Here is a 21,458-nt window from a genome sequence, read left to right on the forward strand (position 1 = left end):
GCAGTTGAAATTATTTAATTTCCTGTGACGTCTTTGTTTAAATCCTCATGGCAATGTTTTTGTTGGTATGGCATTGAATGTTAGCCATTTCTTGTTGGAAACTGCCCCGAGTTCCCACGGGGAGATAGGGTGGGATATAAATAAAGTTGTTTTATTATTATTATTATTATTATTGACATAGTATGACACAGCAAACAAGAAAGATATGCTGGATTTCGTATCACAAAACCACAAGTCGAACACTTCCCAAGTGTCTAGGACTGTGTGATGTATTTTTGGATGATGCACACAGATCCCAGTAGGGTGGCCTTTTGCAGTTGGCAGATCGTAATTTTGTCAATGTTTCCAAATGCTGACTGAGATCTTTTGGCATGGCACCCAATGTGCCAATCCACCGGGACCACCTGCACTGGTTTCTGCCAAAGTCTTTGAAGTTCAATCTTGAGGTCCTGATAGCGGCTGAGTTTTTCCTGTTGTTTTTCATCAATGCGATTGTCACCTGGGATGGCGACATCAATAATCCAAACCTTTTTCTTTTCCACAACTGTGATGTCTTGTGTGTTGTGTTCTAGAACTTTGTCAGTCTGGATTCGAAAGTCCCACAGTATTTTTGCGTGTTCATTTTCCATTATCTTTGCAGGTTTGTGATCCCACCAGTTCTTTAGTGCTGGGAGGTGATACTTGAGGCATAAGTTCCAATGAATCATTTGGGCCACATAGTTGTGCCTCTGTTTGTAGTCTGTCTGTGCGATTTTCTTACAGCAGCTGAGGATATGATCAATGGTTTCATCGATTTCCTTGCAGAGTCTTCATTTTGGGTCATCAGCTGATTTTTCGATCTTGGCCTTAATTGCATTTGTTCTGATGGCTATTGCATTTGTTCTGATGTCTGGTTCTTCTTCTTCTTCTTCTTATTATTATTATTATTATTTTAATTTTATGAGGGATAAAAATGCACTACATTGTAAAAAGCACTACCATAATCCCCTTAACCGCAGCTCCAACATGGCTGAAGAGGTTCTCTCGCAAATCCCACAACAACAAACCAGAGATGAACTTGCAGCACTGTTTGGTTCGGAGGAAGACAGCAAAACCAACTAAAAAATAAGAAAGCCAGCCAACCTGATGGGATCCCTGCTGAAATATTTAAAATGAGTGGACAGAGCTGGACAACTCCACCAGCTCATTGAAAAGCTGTGGGTGACCGAGAAAATCCCAGTAGAGTTCAAGGATGCCACCATTATCAACCCTTTCATTAAGGGGGAAAGAACACACTGTGGAAACTATCAAGGTATCTTGATAGCCCTATGCCAGAGAATTCAAAAGGTCCTGCCCTAAACTACTTTTCCAAGAATTCTGCTCAGCTTCAGAAAGTCCCAGTTAGGATAGGGGAGAGCTATTTTCCTTCCCTAGCAGTAGCCAGCCAGAGTTACAATACATTGTTGAATCTGCAAAGAGGAGGACTGACTGATATTTCTAGTAAGTAAAACTTTGTGCTGGGCTGGGAAGAAATCTCTAAATGGAGGTTCTATTGATTAATATGAGAAGCATTCAATGACATAGCTGTTACGGCTTTTTAAAAAATTCAAAAATTTAAAAAGTTCCCTAAAATCATTAGATGTATGATTATTTCTGAAAGTTTTGAGAAATGATCCTGTTATCTTGTGTCATTATATAGAAAATTCAAGGAGATAGCACTTGTAGTTTTTATTTTTTTTAAATGTTTATAAAAACTTTGGAAATTCTCCAAAAATCAGTGGATAAGTGGAATGTTCTGAAACTTGATGGGATAACAGTGGTAAATGTGTTCTAACATTGTAGCAAGTTTCACCCCAATTGTTTTAAAAATGAAGGAGAAAGGAGCTCCTGAACATTCCCCACTTGCACTATAACAAAAAAGTAATGAAATTTCATCACTTTTGTTATAGTATAGAAAGTTTTACTAATGATATCTTGAAATGAAACTCCAGCACCACTAATTTTATAAGGACTTTTGAAACTTTTTTATCCATCGCATGTGCCTAATGACAACAGAAGAACCAGAATATTTGTTTCCTACAAGCACATCTTACTGACTGGGCTATGAAAGAGGTTTTTCACCATGTTTGGAGCCAGGGAAGTAGACAGGACTGCCCTTGAAATGATAGAAACTTGGATAGAAGCAAGAGAGGGGGAAGGGTGTGGATATTGTTGGGGGGGGGATGTTGGGAAATATCCAAAGATTGTTGTGAATCTAATTAAAGCTGTTCAATAAAACTCATCTTTAAAAATAAGATCTTTTGTTTAAGGTTTCTGTAAAGGTTAGTGATGAATTTCCAACAAAGAGCAGACCATCTCCTGGGGAGCCAGCTATGGACCATTGTGTCAAATTCAGTGGCGGTTGTCTGCAGAAGTTTTTCTTATGTATTTACATAATTTAATGTACTACATGTGGCAAGTGCTGTAAATTGCACCACATGTCCTTCTGGAAATGGCGAAATAAACCATTAAAGATAGGCCATAATGAAAAGAAAATATATTGTATGCCATTTTAGTAGAAATACATTATAGCAATATTCTCTCTAATTAAGCCAAGAATTCATTACAGTGCCTCTCATTATCATCTGTAATATTTTATTGTAATTATCTATCTTACATATAAGGATTTAATGTTTTAATAACACCTTTAACCTTAGCTGATGTACCTCTGTATGATAAACAGTGTAATAACTACACTCAAATGTCCCTTTTAATTGGCCATTGCATTAATTATTTTGTAGTAAAATTATTTCAAGAGCAAATTTACTTTTTTCTTCTTCATGTAAAGCAATTATATTTCTGGTATAGCTCATGAGTAATATTAACACAGCCTTCAATTACTATACTGTATTAATGTTATTTTAAAACATCAGAGGCACATATTTATTGGGAAAAAATGTAAAAATCCTGATACAGTTATTCAACAGACATGGCAATAGTTTATTGGATTTAATCAGAACTGCCATGAACCATGAACTAACATATTATAACTTCTGTTTTAAGGGAAAGCAATGCATAGAAAAGCATTGTTTTTCAGACCTTAAAGCATCATCCCCTTCAAAAATGAACAATGACATATTTACAGCATAGATGGGCAGAAATAAATTGTTGTTTACCTAGTTTCTATTCCTTGTTACTGGGATTCTTGGAAAGAGATCTTAGCAAAAAGAATGTTATTGATGTAATCAAATTGTTTTGCCTAAACTGTTAAGAGCTCCTGTTTACTTTGTAATCTTGAAAGGAATATTTGGCAATGGGAAGGAATTGGACTATTCAAAACTGAAATTTGCTATCCTCTGCTTAGACTTCAACCTTGTTGGCTTGAAATGCTTGCTTAATGATATCCATGTTGGCTATTTCATTAGGAGGAGCGTGATGTATTGGTTTGGAGCATTCAAAGAGAATTGTTCCATACACAAGCATATTTTATGCATCTCAATATGGGAAAGACTGTAATTTACAATTGAAGTAGAAACATGTTTATTCTTCCCACCTCTCTCTCTCACTCTCTCAGTCGCATAGTCGTTTCCGACTCTTCGTGACCTCATGGACCAGTCCACGCCAGAGCTCCCTGTTGGCTGTCGCCGCCCCCAGTTCCTTCAAGGTCAAGCCAGTCACTTCAAGGACACCGTCCATCCATCTTGCCCTTGGTCAGCCTCTCTTCCTTTTTCCTTCCATTTTCCCCAGCATCATGATCTTCTCCAAGCTTTCCTGCCTTCTCATGATGTGGCCAAAATACTTCAACTTTGCCTCTAATATCCTTCCCTCCAGTGAGCAGCCGGGCATTATTTCCTGGAGGATGGACTGGTTGGATCTTCTTGAGGTCCAAGGCACTCTCAGGATTTTCCTCCAGCACCAGAGTTCAAAAGCGTCTATCTTCCTTCGCTCAGCCTTCCTTATGGTCCAGCTCTCGCATCCATAGGTTACTATGGGGAATACCACTGCTTTGATTATGCGGATCTCTGTTGCCAGTGTGATGTCTCTGCTCTTCACTATTTTATCGAGGTTGGCCATTGTTCTCCTCCTAAGAAGTAAACGTCTTCTGATTTCCTGGCTGCAGTCTGCATCTGCAGTGATCTTCGCACCTAGAAATATAAAGTCTGTCACTGCCTCCACGTTTTCTCTTTCTATTTGCCAGTTATCAATAGGTGTAGTTGCCATGATCTTGGTTTTCTTGATGTTTAACTGCAACCCAGATTTTGCACTTTCTTCTTTCACTTTGGTGATAAGGCTCCTCAGCTCTTCCTCGCTTTCAGCCATCAGAGTGGTATCATCTGCATACCTAAGGTTGTTAATGTTCCAGCAATTTTATCTCTCTCTCTCTCTCTCTCTCTATCTATCTATCTATCTATCTATCTATATATATATATATATATATATATATATATTGTATATCTTCAATTCTAAGACACACTTTTTCCTATATAAACATCTCTAGAAATTGGGTGTTTATTAGATTTGCAGGTGTATTTTATGTATTTTTGGTGATGGTGGTGGTACTGAAATTAGGGTGCAACTTACAATAGATAGTGTTTTACAATTGAAGAAATACGGTATATATATATAGAGAGAGAGATCTGATATGGCATATTATGAGAAAGCTGTTTCTATATTCAGAAGAAGGTTTAATAGTTTGAAATTACAGGAGAATCAATTTCAATTGAACATCAGGAGGAACTGTTTGACAGTAAGAGTGGTTCAGTAATGGAACCAAATCTATATAGAGTTTATGTGGTCTGCTTCACTGGGGGTCTTCATAAAGAGGATGGAGAACCACTTTTTTGGGTTGCTCTAGCTAAAGATCTTCACAGAGAAGGAGCTTAAAAACAATGATAATCAGGTCTCTTCCAACTTCCACAAAAGCAAATTAATATCAAATATATTAGTTACTGTAACATACAAGAAAAGAGTTACAGACCTTCAATATCATCTAAAACCTAAACTGGAATCAGAACTTGCCCTTGAGCTGGATGAAGGCTCCTCCTCCTCCTGCTCCACCAGAAGTCACAATCTCTCATCATAACCAGAAACTCATTGGTAACATTTGCTAATGTAACCTGAGATGACGCCAGTACATACCAGGAAGACACAATTTCTGGTGCAATAACATACATTTTGGGTATTCTAAGTGCCCAAAGACTATGAAAGAAGGCACTGCTTTTTTCAATGAGGATATACTCTGACAGCAATAATAATAATAATAATAATAATAATAATAATAATAATAATAATAATAATAATAATAATAATGCAGTAGAGTCTCACTTATCCAATGTTCTGAATTATCCAACACATTTTTGTAGTCAATGTTTTCAATGCATCGTGATATTTTGGTGCTAAATTAATAAATACAGTAATTACTACATAGCATTAATGTGTAATGAACTACTTTTTCTGTCAAATTTGTTGTATAACATGATGTTTTGGTGCTTAATTTGTAAAATCATAACCTATTTTGATGTTTAATAGGCTTTTTCTTAATCTCTTCTTATTATTCAACATATTTGCTTATCCAACATTCTGCCGGCCCATTTATGTTGGATAAGTGAGACTCTACTGTAATAATAATAATAATAATAATAATAATAATAATAATAATAATAATGTTTATTTGTATCCCATCACCATCTCCCCCAGAGGGGACTCGGGGTGGTTCACAGAAATATCAAATACAAACAATAACAATATACAATACATCAATAAACAATAAACAATGCACCAATTGTAATATTTCCACATTAACCAAAAAGAATAAAAACGCATATTAAAAACATAGAATTTAAAAACAGTGAGGCTGTAATAGTAGATTAGCAAAGTGCACATTATAAGTTGTAAACTCAAAACATAGATAAAGTGCTATAGATTCGTTTAAGGTCAATTTGGGATGAGAGGAGCCCTGAGGTAATGTCAGATAATCAGGAGATAAAGTTTCAGGCATAATTTATTTAGAAGATCATTTAAATTTAAAACATATTATATTATTTTTGCTGCAGTTCCTTATGAGTAGATTCTGTTCATACAGACATGAAATCACACTGAGAATGTATTTTATCTGTTTTATGAATAGGACCAGAACAGCCTTGTAAGTTGACCCATCCTTTCCACTAAGCCAAGAAACAGCAGATCATTTTAACTGGACAGTCAGTAGTTATATTTTGCTGCTTATGAAAAGAAGTCATGTTGGCTGAAAATAAAAGTGAATTGAGACAGGAGGTCAAGATAGCTGCCTTTTCTCAAAAAACCCTCTAGCAAGAAAGTAATTCATTGGTGATAAAGGCCATTAAAAACACTGTGCCCACAATTTTCTTAGGCTGACAAGGTTAAGGGGATGGTTCCAGGCTTGTTGGATTCCATAATTACATTCCAGTATTAAGTTATAAAGCCCCACAGGAAACTGTGAGATCAAAACCATCCAATATCTGCTTAAATGATTTGACACATAGAGGCTAAGGAGACATAAGATATAATGAATACCTGGAGAGAATACTGACACAATTTAAATATTCAGCTTGCTCTCTGGATATTCCATATTGGCTGTCAACCTCATTTGACTTCGAAGGTTGCTGTACACACAGAACCAAGAATACAGCCATAATTAGGAAAATGATTGGGATACATACATCTTAACATTTCATGATTTGGAAACTGACTAAATAACTACCTAATGAAGAGTTGGCCATTTGGATAATATCCTTATAAATAAATAAACAATTAGTTTTAGTTTATGTGTTTTTCCTCTGGACATCCTCTTTTGCTATTGCCTGCATATTCAGGTCATAAATCAGACTTTGCACAAACTCTTTGGTCAATACTTTAAAAGCAGATCTAAGAAAATGCAGAGTATCAGAGTGAGATCTGTTCTGAAATTACTTAAAATCATTTGCAGGGACCCTTTTTCATAGACTGAGAATAAGGGAGAAAAATCCAAACATACGTAATGCATGCTTTTTCTATATTTGCTGTTCTGTAGAAAAGCCAAATAGCTTTGTCTAACAGAAAACCTTTCAGTGTAAGGACATAAGATAACTGGACCTAATGAGAAAGAGAATAGATGACCTTGACTTTCTATGCTTTCTGCATTTTCATTTAACGCTACCAAGACCTGTAGAAATTTTGAAGCAAAGGTTCATGATCCCATTCACAATTGTCTATTTTACAGGCTGTAAAGAAGACAAGGAAGTAATATGATAATTCTCACTGGGGCAAAGAGTTCAAAATATGGTTTACATAGAAGTGGCATGCACTTACGTCATTTAAAAGTGTTAAGATTATGAGCCACACACAATTTTGCTAAGTTGTTCCCCCTCCACCACACTCACTTTGGAACTATTTATTTCATTTAAATAAATATACATAAAAAGCTGCCATCTACTCTTTTTTTCTAGATAGCTCATCATTTAAGATCAATACTATGAACAATTCGCATTGACTGAATGTTATAACTGTGTGTAGCCTACTTCAGTGATGCTATGACTGGTTTGGACCGCTTGTAATGGACTCACAAAGGGTGCCATAAAGAATGGGTAATTCATAAATTAAAGTATTTCATCATTTAGGTCCACACAGTCCCTCACAAACACAGGGTGGAAAGAGTCAGTATTCCAAGATTACTAACTGTGCAGTGTAAAAAGAATACAGGCAATAAATGGAGGAAAGAATCTTTTAAGAAAATTGCAAACATTATGGTGAAGCACAAATAATTATTTCCTGAAAGAGAAACTCACAATATATTTTGAGATTAACTTCATGGGCTTCAAAGTAAATATAGTCTAATAGCACCACTGAGAGATAAAAGGACTTTGTGGCTCTGTACTGTGAGGCATTTCCCCACCAACTTAAAGCACAGTCCCCTGGTGCTCTTATGTGTGAATAATTGACAAAATTACAGTACGCCAGAGGTTTATAAGCATAGCATAATAAAATATTTGCTCAATAGTAAACCTACAGTGTATAATGATCACAGTGAAGGTGTAGCCAGAATAGGCAGCTCATTGAGCCAAGTGTAACCTTAAAAGGATATAGAATAATGAAGACCACCTAATATGTCCACATCAACCAAAAGTAGCATCAGAGTATTGAAATGAATTATTTTCAATTCAGAAACAGTGTTAGCTCTGGGTAAAAGGTGAACTAATCACCCACCTTGAGTAAGAAACAGGCCAGCCAAATGTTTGTTAATGTTTGTTAATGTTTGTTCTCTTTTCAAAAGGAATAGACCAAATCCATCCCTCATATCAGTTTCCCATTTTCATAAAGGTATTAGAATTGTGAAAGTTCTCTTCAGAACCCTTTGATTGTCACATACACATTTTGTTCTTCTTGCTTCTAGCATCCATTTTGTAAAAGGAAACCTGTTGCTTGATTATGCAGGCATGGCCTCCTTGATTGAAGCAATTTGATTGTTTCTGTTTCTACCGTATTAGAGTGCATTGGGAAGCCAGAATAAGGTAAATAGTGTGTGCAAAAGGCAAAAGAGAAGTAAGTCCTACTATTGAAAATTTAAGTTATTAACCAGTTTATTGTTATTGGACTGGAAAACCAATAAGACAGGCAAAACATTTTTCCTTTTTTTCAGTATGGATGGGGATTATATTGAAAAGTCTGCTCTTCAAGCATTGAACAACCTTGACCAGAAGAATCTTGGACTACAGGAACCTTTACTGGAGTTTATTCTTTGCAAAAATTGCACAAAGAAAGCAGCATTTTTGCATAGAAAATACTAGTTCCTGCAAAAAATTCCACATATTAATTTTTCACAAATATGTTTGAAGTACAAATAGTCATTAAAATTGTAATTCTGAAAGACTTTTTTGGAGTACGAAGAAAATCTCTGCTTTTCTCATAAGGACTTGAAACAAGTTTTTTTCATGTCAGGAGCGACTTGAGAAACTGCAAATCGCTTCTGGTGTGATAGGATTTGCCATCTGCAAGGACATGAAACAGTTTACAAGCAATAATACACCATTTTAAAATGTTTCCCTTGTAGGTTGAATAATGGAAGGACAGGAGAGATACCAATTTTAAATGGTACAAAACAAAGTTGTCCATTATTCCCCACTTTATTTGTAATAGCGATAGAAATGCTAGCTGAAAGTACCAGGAATAGCACCAATTGGACAGGGTACAAAATAGAAAAGTAAGGAAGAAATAAGGCTTAATTTCTTTGCCAATGATGCAATGATTATTACAAGCCAAACGTTAATTATGGTAAAATATATGATTAAAAAATTGGAAGAATTTAAGAATATATCAGGACTATTTGCTAATATCAAAAAGTCAGAGATACTATGTCTTAATACCCCACCAAGGGAACAACTGGAGATTAGGAAAATATCAGGGTTAAGATTAGGATTAAAGAAGTTAAAGTACAGAGTATGGATATATAAAAACCCAAAGAGTATAGTCAAGGGGAATTATAAACAAAAATGGAAAGTAACAGAGAAACAATTTAAGAATTGGGAAGGGAAAGCATTAACGGGAGTGGACAGAATAAGGGCACTAAAATGTTTATAATACCAAAATTGATATATTTATTTCAAACATCACTGAACACAGTAGATAGGAAGACACTAAAGACATGGGACAGGAGAATAAGAAAATGGGCAGTCGGAGAAAAAAGGCCCAGGATAAGGGACAAATGGTTAAATGCAAAAGAGGAAGAGGGAGGCTTGGGGATTCCAAGTTTAGAAGTCTACCACGATGCATTTCAAATCCAAAGATTGTTGGAAATACAGTATACCAAAAAAAGGACAAATATGGAGAAGATAATAAATAATACCAAAGAAAAAGAAATAATATTTAGGGAATGGAGTAGGAGAGAAGAAGCAGAATTTAAGGAACCTTTTAAAGGAACAATAAAAGTGTGGGGGGAAAAAGAGAGAAGAAGATAAGTCCAGGCAATGAGAATAAGATGGCAACTATATGGCAAATTAATTACAATAATAACGAAATTATAGGCAGAACATTGAGATCAATTGAAAGTGGAGGGAAACCCTGTAGAACAAAAAGAAATTCAGAATTGGATAGGATCAGGGAATTGGATTCAAAGCTGGGCTATAAGACAGGAGATGTTTAGACTGAGGGAAAAAATTAGAGAACAAGACAGTCCATTTGAGAAAATGATTAGGAAATGTTTGAGAGAGGAAAAGAAGGTGGCAGGAGATCTGTACGAACAAATTATAATGGTAAAAGAAGAAATAATAGAGGAAATTTTCCAAACATGGAGAATGGACATAGAAATTGAGAAGGAAGATATACAAAGGGAAATAAGTAATATAGCAAAAGAAAAGTACAATGTATTAAGGGAAGCAAGAAGGAAAATGTTACAAAAATGGTACAGAACTCCTGCACAACTTTCACGTTTTTTACCAGGGATGAAGGATAGGTGTTGGCACGGTTGTGAACAAAGAGGGGTGTTTAATCATATGATATGGGAGTGTGATCGAGTGCAAGAATACTGGAGAATGATTGAAGGAGAAATCAATAGAATGCTAAATCTACAAATAGTAATAGTTAATAGAAATGTACTACATGCAAGGATAACTGAAGTGAAGAATATACAAAAAGAAAAAATAGTTGACAAATTAATAGCATGTGCACAAATTGTTTTAGTGAGGGGTTGGAAAGATAAAACAAAATGGACTCTGACAAATTGGTGTAAGTATATAGTTGATATAGTAAATGTGGAAATCACAAATTGCAACCAGTTAAGAACTATTTAGAAAATGTACTAAGATGTGGAGTGGAAAAATTAAGATTGAGATGGATATTTCAAATGTAACTTCTGTAGTTTGTTGTACAAACTACTGTATGTACAAGGAGGGGAGGGTGGGAGTGGGATAAAACGACAAAACAACAATAAAAACAATTTTTTTTAAAAAAATGTTTCCCTTGTAAATAATGGGCAAAGTCATAAATTTGGCTCATTGTGGAAACAAAGATTGGTGATAAAGCTTCAGTGGAGATACCTTTTCCCCATGATAACTCTTCCAGGAGTGGGTTTTCCCTAAGGGTAAATTTCTCTTACTTCCTCTTGCTTCACTCCCATTCTTACTATGAATCATTTGTAAGTCAGATGTTTGTAACTCAGGGACTGCCTGTATTTGGTTTCTTTGTAAAAGATTTGTCACTGACTTTTATTTGTGGCTCTTCCCCCACTTCCCCTCTGGTCCAGGTTTTAATGTTGGTAGACAGACAGTTTGAAGACAATATCCACACAGGTCACTGATGGAGAGGCAGTAAAAAGAAGTCCAGGCTGATGTGATCTATACTTATCCAATGACTGTGGGAGATCATTTCCTGTTGGCTAATGGGATAGTAAATAGAAATTAGGAATGGTGGAGAATTTCATTCAGTTTACTTTCTTTAGAATGTCCCAAAATTTACAGATTTCTTCATGAAAGGGATGGAAACTATATTACACTGAATTTGTGGAAAAGCGAAGATATCATATTTTTCCTCTGCAAAGAGTCTTACCTTTTAAAACTCTGACTTTGAATATATTTATTGAGGTATTTTAATGATAACAAAAACATCTTTTACACTGTCCTATGTCCCAGGATCTGATCCCAGATTATCTCATTTGAGCTGGATGATATGAGTCTACACTGCCATATAATCTGGGATAAACAGATAATCTGGGATCAGATCCTGGGATATAGGGCAGTGTAAATCCAGCCAAAGAAGAAACTTCCCCCCACTGCGCAGCTGGGGGAGGGAAGTGGATTTGCCCCCTCCCAACGAAGGAGAGACTTCTAGAAGGGGGCGGGGCTTCTAGGAAGCTGCCCGCCTCTTGGATCACTCACTTTTGGAGCTTCGATGTGAGAGGATCCAAGAGTGGGAGCTCCTGTCCCTTGGTGCCGAGGTCCAGGAAGAGAACGTCGAGGGAGAGTTATTCTTTTTCATCTGTTTGTACTACTGCTTTGAGGTCTGTATGGGAAGGGAGAAAGGCTGAGGCAGGTGAGCCAAGGTTGGCCTTGGCTGCCACTTTGCTTCTCCCTCGACGTCAATGTGCCTGGTTTTTTTTAAGAAAATGTTTGGAAATTAATTTGCTTCCCCTGTTCCATGTGGATTTGGGCGGAGGAGGGTGCGTGCGGGGTCCGCGCGCCTCTTCTCTGTTCCTCCCTTCTTACTTTGCATGGTCCCGAGCCTCTTGGTAGAGTGAAGGTGGAGGCGGGGGCTTTACTTTTGGGAGATATGGGGATGATGTACCTTTTTTCCATGTTAAGTTGGCTTTATTTTAATGTGTAATTGTGTTTTGATGGTATGGATGATAAGTTGGCTGTATGGGTCACGGTTTGATCTGGCGTTTTTTAACGGAAGCTATGGGGTAGGGTCGCCATTTTATTACTAGTTTTATGTAGAGTTGTTGCTGGGCAGATTTGGGAGTGTTTGTGGCGCGAATTCGTCCCTGTTGCTGGGCAGATTGCTATAGCCGTTGGGTTTGGCGGTTCTTTGAATTTCGCGCTCTTTTTGCCTTCCAGTTTGCCGCGGTTTTTCTTTGGGCGGCCATGTTGGTTGCCATATTGATTGAGGGCTGGTCGGCCATTTTACTTGTGGGCATGGGCAAGTTGAATGGTTCCGGCGGCCATATTTGTTAAGGGAATTAGGCTGGAATGGACGGGCGGCCATTTTTGTAGCTGGCATATTACATAGAGCAAAGGTGGCCATTTGTTGGTCTGTCGGCCATCTTTGTTAAGGGAATGGCAGCCATTTTAGGTGCGTCATGGCAGCCATTTTGCGGAACGTTTTTTAATGGATTTTAATGGCGGTGGCCATTTTTAATTTGGGCATACTCACATCGCATTGGTTTAATGACTATAACAATTGATGGTAATGACTGATTAGTTTTAAAATACAAATGGATTAGCGGTAATTGATTAGTTGGTTCAATTTAATTCATTGATAATGTATGGAGCTTAATTAATTAATATGTATTTATGGAGACTGATTATTTAATGAATTGATATTAGGGGTAATTATTTAATATATTTAATTAATTTTCGTGGGGTAATTTAGTATGCTATTGAGGACAATAAATTAATGAGATCCTTTGCATAAATTTGTGGTATTAACTTAATGAATTAATGTTTAATATCATGTATATATAGTATGTGCATATCAGTTTGTGTTAATGTATACTTTAATTAAATGGATGCTTAGTTGGTTTTTGATTCAAGAAATGTTAGGCGCTTCTGGTTCCTTGGCTTAGATGGGGTAGGGAGTTGGCTCATTCTAGTCTCCTGCCACCCCCCCCCCACTTACAGAATTTCTACAGAATTTTCTTCCTCAATATTGACTTTTTCGTTGGTCTTACTGATCTTCTTATTTTGCAGTATGCCACCGAAGAAGAATGTCGGGGGGGCCTAAGGGCAAGGGTCCTGTGAAGAAGGTTCCAGCAAAGCGCCCGCCTCCACCAAGTGGTCCTTCAACCGAGGATGAAGACTCAGCACAGTTGTTGAGAGCGTTGGTCGCCCGCATTGAGGCACTGGAAAGAGAGAAAACAGCGGCTGCTGCTGCGGAGGCGCAGAAGGCTGGTGGGGGCAGTAACACCGGGCTAATTAAGTCCTTATTTTCCCGTATTTCTGCCTTAGAAGGGGAAAAGAGTGCTGCGGTGCCTGTCACTGATGCGAGCCTGGTTACATCTACGCCGGTGGCCGCAGAAGCTGTTCCATCTACTTCGGCGGCAGTAGCGGAGATGAGAAGTGCCGTATCCGCTTTAGGTAAAGGGGACACACACACCTTCCCCTGGGGAGTGGCAGACTCTCAAGATCTTATCACAACCCAAGCACCTGACGAGCCTGTTCCATCAACCAGCGGCACGCAATTAGCTATCGTGGCTCCGGTGGTTGAGGCTCCAAGTGTGGTGGTAGCCTCTTTGGATTCGACACCTACTATTGAGAATTCTTTGTGTTTTTGGGGCACGGCTGATTGGCCTTTGCCGGCCCCCGATAGCCTTAGTGCTACAGCTTTAGGTTCGCATTTGGTTCAAAAGACAATTGATAAAATTTTAAAGAATGAATACATCGACATTTTTACCCTGTATTTCAGGGAACTTGATAAGAAAGAAAAAGATGATCTAGATGATGAAAGAAAGGAAATTATGAAAAAACGCAAAGTTGACCAGAATTGGGGCAATTGCTTCTCTTGCTTTTTAATTTACGGAGGGGTTCTAGTGAAGGCTTACCCTTCCAGAGCCCATTCTCTTTTTCAGTACATGAACATTATCAATTCGGCCTATGTAAATTTTACAGGTAGCGCTTGGCTCTTGTATGACAAGCGCTTTAGGCTTTGTGCGGCTCACTCTCCAACTTTGCGCTGGGATTTGATTGATCATCAGCTGTGGTTGGAGGTTTTAACTTCGGCACGTCCTATTACGGGCGAGAAGGCCGACAGTGGGCACACAATTCAAAATTCTCGAGCTGGGCAGTCCTTTCGTCAGCATCCATATTCCCAGCATCAGCTACCACAGCAATCTCAGCGACGCTTGCTATGCTGGGAATATTCTTCGCAGGGAGTTTGTTCCCGAAAGGGTTGCAAGTTCCAGCATGTTTGTGCCATCTGTTCAGGGCAACATTCTTCCAAATATTGCACTAAGGGAAAACCTGGTAAGGGTGGTGGAAAGGGTAACCACGATCCCAAGAGGGGTTTCGGCTCAGGTGGGTTTTCCAAAGGGGCCCAGCCCAATTAATCTAGTTCAGTTAGATTTGTGGTTATCCAGTTATCCCAATTTAGGCGCAGCTAGTTATCTGCATGCTGAGATTTTTGAGGGTTTTAGGATTCCTGCAATGGGACATAGAGCTCCTTTCAGGGCACCGAATCTGAAATCTGTTATTGGCATGGAGGACGTTGTCCTTGCTAAAATCAATAAGGAAGTCGCCGAGGGGAGGATTCTTGGTCCATTTAGGTCACCTCCCACTCCTAGGTTGAGGGTTTCGCCTCTAGGGATTGTTCCAAAGAAGGCACCGGAGGAGTTTCGACTCATTCACCATCTTTCCTATCCCAGGGGAAGGTCAGTGAATGACGCGATTCCTGATGATTTTTGTACGGTCCACTATACTTCTTTTGATTCGGCGGTTAGGAAAGTTAGATCTAGGGGGCCTGCGGCAGAATTGGCAAAGTGTGACATCAAGTCTGCTTTCCGGCTACTGCCTGTACATCCGCTGGACTTTGAGCTGTTGGGTTTTCAGTTCAACGGGTTGTACTATATGGATAGGGCTCTTCCCATGGGCTGTTCAGTTTCCTGTGCTGCTTTTGAGTCCTTTAGCACCTTTTTGGAATGGGCCCTTAAATCAAAATCGGGTTTATCGGGGGTTGTGCACTACCTGGATGATTTTTTATTTATAGGGAAGTCTGGTTCTGGAGAATGCGAATTCCTTCTGCATTCTTTTCAGGAACTGGCCGATCAGTTAGGGGTTCCCTTAGCCCCCGAAAAAACAGAGGGCCCGGCTACTAAATTGACCTTTTTGGGGATTGAGCTGGATACAGTGCAGCAAGCCTCCAGTTTACCCAGGGAGAAAGTTTTTAATCTAATAGATAGGATTCAAGCTTTTGTTACCCGTAACAAGGCCACGTTGCGGGAGTTTCAGGAGCTTATTGGGCATTTAAATTTTGCATGCAGAGTTATAGCTCCTGGGCGTGCTTTTTTGCGCAGACTCTGCAAAGCTATTTGTGGGGTTAGACTTCTGCACTATCATGTGCGGATTACACGTGGGATCAAAGCTGATTTGGACATTTGGTTACAATTTTTAAATCAATATAATGGGATTTCTTTTTGGAGACAGTATCTTTTGTTGAAGGATGCTCTTCAGATAGCTTCTGATGCTTCTGGAGCCATCGGCTTTGGTGTATTTTTTAATGGGCATTGGTGTGCCGAGCTTTGGCCCAGGGAGTGGCACACCAAGGGTATAACGTCCGATTTAACATTTTTGGAGTTTTTTCCAATTTTAGTGGCTGTCACGCTATGGGCTGATCAAATGACAAATTCCACCGTTCATTTTTGGTGTGATAACCAGGCCACGGTGCAGGTTATCAATTCTTTAACATCTAAGTCAGTCAGACTGATGGAGGCTTTGAGGTTTTTTACACTCCACTGTCTAAAGTATAATATACTGTTTAAAGCTTTTCATATTGCAGGGACAGATAATTCTCTCGCTGATGCTCTGTCCCGTATGCAGATGGATCGCTTCAGGCAGCTTGCCCCCAGCGCAGATTTACACCCCCGGAACATGCCGGTCCATCTTTGGAAAATTGGGAACAGTCCATAGTCCGGGGAATGAAGTTGGCTTTGGCCACTACTTCCAGAAAATCTTACGTCAGAGCGGTGCAGGAGTTTCATGAGTTTAAAAAGTTGTATGCCATAAGTTCTGTTTCACCGATTCCATATGAACACGTCACACAGTTTGGTGTTTTTCTGGAAAGGAAGGGGTTGGCCCCTCAAACTATTTGTGCTAAATTGTCTGCCCTGGCTTATTGGCTTAAGGCTCAGCGCTTTCCAGATGTTACAGCCAATTTTAGCCTTCGCAAATGGCTGGAAGGTTTGTTGCGGGAGCAGGTCAGGCCGCGTGACTGCCGTCAGCCATTGACACCTGAAATTCTCAAAGGCTTAAAGCAAATTTGGCCCCAAATTTGTGAATCTCATTACGAAGCTGTGCTATTGTAGGCAGCGGCTCTCACCGCTTTCTTTGGGGCTCTTCGTATTAGTGAGCTGGTCGCCTCTTCAAAGGCTGATCAATCTAGAAGGGCCTTGCAATTTTCGGACCTGCGGCTCCAGCAGGACAAATTGGAATTGTTTCTCAGGACTTCTAAAATGGATCAAAAAGGGAAGGGTTCCATTATCAAATTGGGACACTGTAGTGATTTGGAATTATGCCCAGTTGCAGCTTTGTCATCTTTTGTGTCCTGCAGAGGAACGTCAGCTGGTTTCCTTTTTTGTCATTGGGATGGAGCACCGTTGACAAAATACCAGTTCTGGGCCTTGACTTCTAAGGCTTTAGGAATGTTGGGTATCAAAGACCAGAAATTTGGTACTCATTCCTTTAGAATTGGGGCTGCTTCCACTGCTGCGGTAATGGGCTACTCAATAGACAAAATTAAGATGTTGGGAAGATGGAAATCTGGTGCTTACCGTGCGTACGTGCGTCATATATCGGATTAGTTATATGGATTTTTGTTTTTTCAGAACCCACCCTGTTGGCGAGTAGACGACGTGTCCTGATTTGCGGGCACAGTTATGTGCACTGGGCAGAGCGACAGGCGCGCAGAGGTCCCTACGGCCAGCATCTCAGCCTCGCTTCCTTGGCTTTTGTTGAATGGAGGGGAAGAAGAGGTCTGCAGTGGGAGCGTTTGCTCCCTTTGTTGTTTGGGTCAGGGGTCCGTTTTCCACCTGACCTTATTGTTATGCATTTGGGAGGCAACGATTTGGGGCTGCTTAAAGGCAGGGCCCTTTTTCTCCAGGTTTTAAATGACATGCACAAGATCCAAGAGGTGTGGCCTCATACCGGATTGGCATGGTCAGCAATTATTCCTAGGCCACGTTGGCCCTATGGGGATGGTAAAAAATTGGACAAAGCAAGGAAACGGGTCAATAGGGCCCTGCGGAAAGTTTTGGAAAATGGCATGGGTTACTATATCCCTCATGACACCATTAGATTCAATGATTCGACGATGTATCGGACTGATGGGATCCATCTGTCCAAACTGGGCAACCAAATTTTCTTAGCGCATCTGCAGAAAGGAATTAGGAAAATTCTTTCGAATTTGGTGGGGGTCAGGAGCTAAATAGACATTTGCTCCTGAAGTGTGGCGGAATGCTTAGGGGAATCTCTTATTTTGGTGTGCACCACAAGGCACCTCTGTTTTGGTGTTGGCCAGAGGCGTGAATCCTCGCTTAGGGTTTGTACAGCCCCGGCGAGGGTGAACGATTATGGCCTTGGAATGGGAGACTTTGACCTCATTTGTTTCGGAGGCAAAACTCTCCAACACATTCCCCTTTAGGTCATCCAGGTTTAGATAGACTGGGGACCTGGTGTTTCGCCCTAAATTCAGTCTTAATGGATCGTCGGGTATGACCACTAATATCGGCTTATGCCTTACCAAATTCTTAGATGGCTAAGGATTTTTGGCCCTAGTTCCAAATTAAAGTTAAATAGGTAACTATCAATAAAGTTGCACAGTTTTAAACCCAAGCTTACTTGTCTTGTCTCGTTATTTCGGAGGGTTGGAAGGCAAAGGGAAACCGACAGATTTGTTTTCATCTTTAGCAGACAGATGCCAACACCATGGCTATGTGACTCTGTCTATCCAGTAACATACAGATAAAGGGATAGTTGAAGGAGATATTCTTTAATTAATCCTTTTTTCCTTGTTAAATTGATAATTTACTTTAAAGGGACTCCATTTCTTTTAGCAGCAAACTACTTCTTCAATATAGTTTATGCCTTTCATAGATTTTTGTTCAGTAATTCGTTCAGTTGGTAAACTGTGATGTGTTAGACCAGGGATAGATAAGATAAAAATGCTTATTTTTCTGCATTCTGACAGAAATCAAAGAAACCACATGAAATAGACTAATGTATGGATCAGAATAGAACTACCCATCACAATTTTCTTCTTCTCTGCAACCCAGTTCTTGAGTGGAAATACTTTAAAATATATATGAGGAAAATATATTTGGATATGCAGAGCTAATGAAAACAGATTTGGAATATATGTGTTGTGATACATATATTGAGAAATTTATGTTTTGACAGAAATTAAGAAATATTTTAGTGTATATTTAAATGCCCATTGTTCTGCAGTTATTTTTAAATACAGGTGTAATTGCAGATCTATCCACCTCTAGGATAGAATCAGTGTTAGCTATTCAGAGGCCATAGCCTTTTTTGTGGCTAGTTTGTCTAGTATGAATGGGAAAAATGAATTGATTTGTTTCTGTCTGTGCTGTAGCAATTATCACTATCATCTTCAGTGACTTCCTATCTAAATGGAATCTAAATAGAGCAAGTGAACTATTTCACATAGCTGACTCCATGTTAGCATGACTGTATTGACCTTAGCTACAGGCTGCAGTGAAGCATGCAACCACAGTTTCTACCAGCCTTTCCTGAACATGAACCGTTTTCTTTTTCTCTCAGAAGAGAGGTAATTTATCCAGCCATTTCAACTATCATTGTATTTTCTGAGTATAAAGGGGGGAATAGTAAAGAACTGTAAGGAGTATAACTCCTTGATCCAAAAAAGGAGACAATAATCAATATCACATTTAAGGGCATTCACAGCCATATTTCAAGCAATTATTTTTCCTATAATGCAGCTGCTAACTTTTAAAAAAGGATATTTGTTTTCCCTTTAAATTATGTCCAACAACACATATAAACATCTTTTGCTTATAGCCATTTTTCCTTTAAAATTATCTTAATTCTTATATCAGCCTAACACACACAGAGAGTTTCATTAATTTGTGAATATGGATTTTTTTTCTCCCAAACAATGTCTTAAATTGTCTGCTGTACCACTACCATTCTGTGGGGGTGAGGCTATCTGTGCTAATAGTAGTACTGCTGCTGATAGGATCTACTGATAAGGTCTAAAGGAGGACTCCATCGTGTGGTCTCAACTGTGAAGTTGCCTTTGCACTTGAATGTTTCATCATGGACACTGATAAAACTGTTTTCCATACATTTCTCTTATTCTCTCATCATCACCCCATCCTATAATTACAGATTACTTGGATGGCAGAAAGTATCAATGTGTTGTGTGTGTACTTCCCCACTCTCCCTGTTTTTTTTTTTTTTTTAATGTAATTTCTTTTTACTCCGAATACCCTCTGCAGAAAGAAGACAATCCTTATGACAGCTAAAATTGCTAAGGTTTCTTTCAAAATGGAAGTGACTTCTCCAGAAGAGAGAGAGGAGTATTCTGAGTTCTTAAGTTAGTGTAGGGCACATGATCCCCCCCCCCCTTTCTCATACACAGGAATGCATTTTTAGTTTTTTGGGGGGAGGGATATGTGGGGGTTGCAATTTTCTGAGTCCTTCTGGGGTGGCTTGTGCAACTTTTAGAGACTTAATCTGCACTATTTATGGCTGGGCCATTCTTTTACCAGTAGCCATCACTATTATCCCCTTGGAGAAGATTGTATTTTCTTCTGGTGGTTGATATTGGCAGGCAGCGTGTCCATGGGCCCAACTATTTCTCTTGACTTTTTTGCCATTCCATTTTGTTGGAGGATGAAACTACATTCACCAGATTTCTTGCTGTTGTTGTGCGCCTTCAGGTTGTTTGTTTCTTATGGTGACACCATGATGAACCTATCATGCACAGAAGCATTTTACCATTGCCTTCATAAGGGGTTGAAACTGTGACTTCACTAAAGTCACCCTGTAGCTGCCACTAAGGCTGGATCTACACTATCCTATGATGCAGTTTGAATTTGCATAATACGGTCAGTGTAAACCAGGCATGGACAAACTTCAGCCCTCTGAGTGTTTGGGACTTCAATGCCCACTATTATTTTTTTTAAAAAATTGTTGTATAAGAAGATTATATCATTTCACATTGATGTTACAGGAGTAATGAGAAATTGAGACAATAGGAATTTTCCCCATAGATACTCATACCATTCTGGTATAGCCTATGTTCTTATTTTTTCCAATTATGTACTTATCTCCCACTTATATATGTCCTCTCCCACCCTTCCCATCTAGGAACAGTTATACCTCTATTGCTATTGAACCTTGGGGGGGGGGGGGTTATAAATTAAGGTTCATGTTTTTATGTTAAACATAATTTAAATTTAATTCTAGATTATATGTTATAATTTGGTTTTATATGTGGGTTTATTTGGTATATGTGGGTTTATTTGGTACATGTTGGTATATTTTGGGTAGTTTAATATTGTATTTGCATTTTGTATTTGTATTTATTGTTGTTTCAGGCATTGAATGTTTGCCTTTTTGTTGTTGGAATCTGCCCTGAGTCCCTTCGGGGAGACAGGGCAGAATACAAATAAAGTATTATTATTATTATTATTATTATTATTATTATTATTATTATTATTATTATTATTATTATTATTATTATGACACAGCAAACAAGATAGATATGCTGGATTTCATATCACAAAATCACAAGTCGAACACTTCCCAAGTGTCTAGGACTGTGTGATGTATTTTTGGATGATGCGCGCAGATCCCAGCAGGGTGGCCTTTTGCAGCTGGCAGATCGTAATTTTGTCAATGTCTATTGTTTCCAAATGCCGGCTGAGATCTTTTGGTACGGCACCCAATGTGCCCATCACCACCGGGACCACCTGCACTGGTTTCTGCCAGAGTCTTTGAAGTTCAATCTTGAGGTCCTGATAGCGGCTGAGTTTTTCCTGTTGTTTTTCGTCAATGCGACTGTCACCTGGGATGGCGACATCAATGATCCAAACCTTTTTC

This window comes from Anolis carolinensis, chromosome 3 (genome assembly GCF_035594765.1).
Source record: "Anolis carolinensis isolate JA03-04 chromosome 3, rAnoCar3.1.pri, whole genome shotgun sequence".
Lineage (NCBI taxonomy): Eukaryota > Metazoa > Chordata > Lepidosauria > Squamata > Dactyloidae > Anolis > Anolis carolinensis.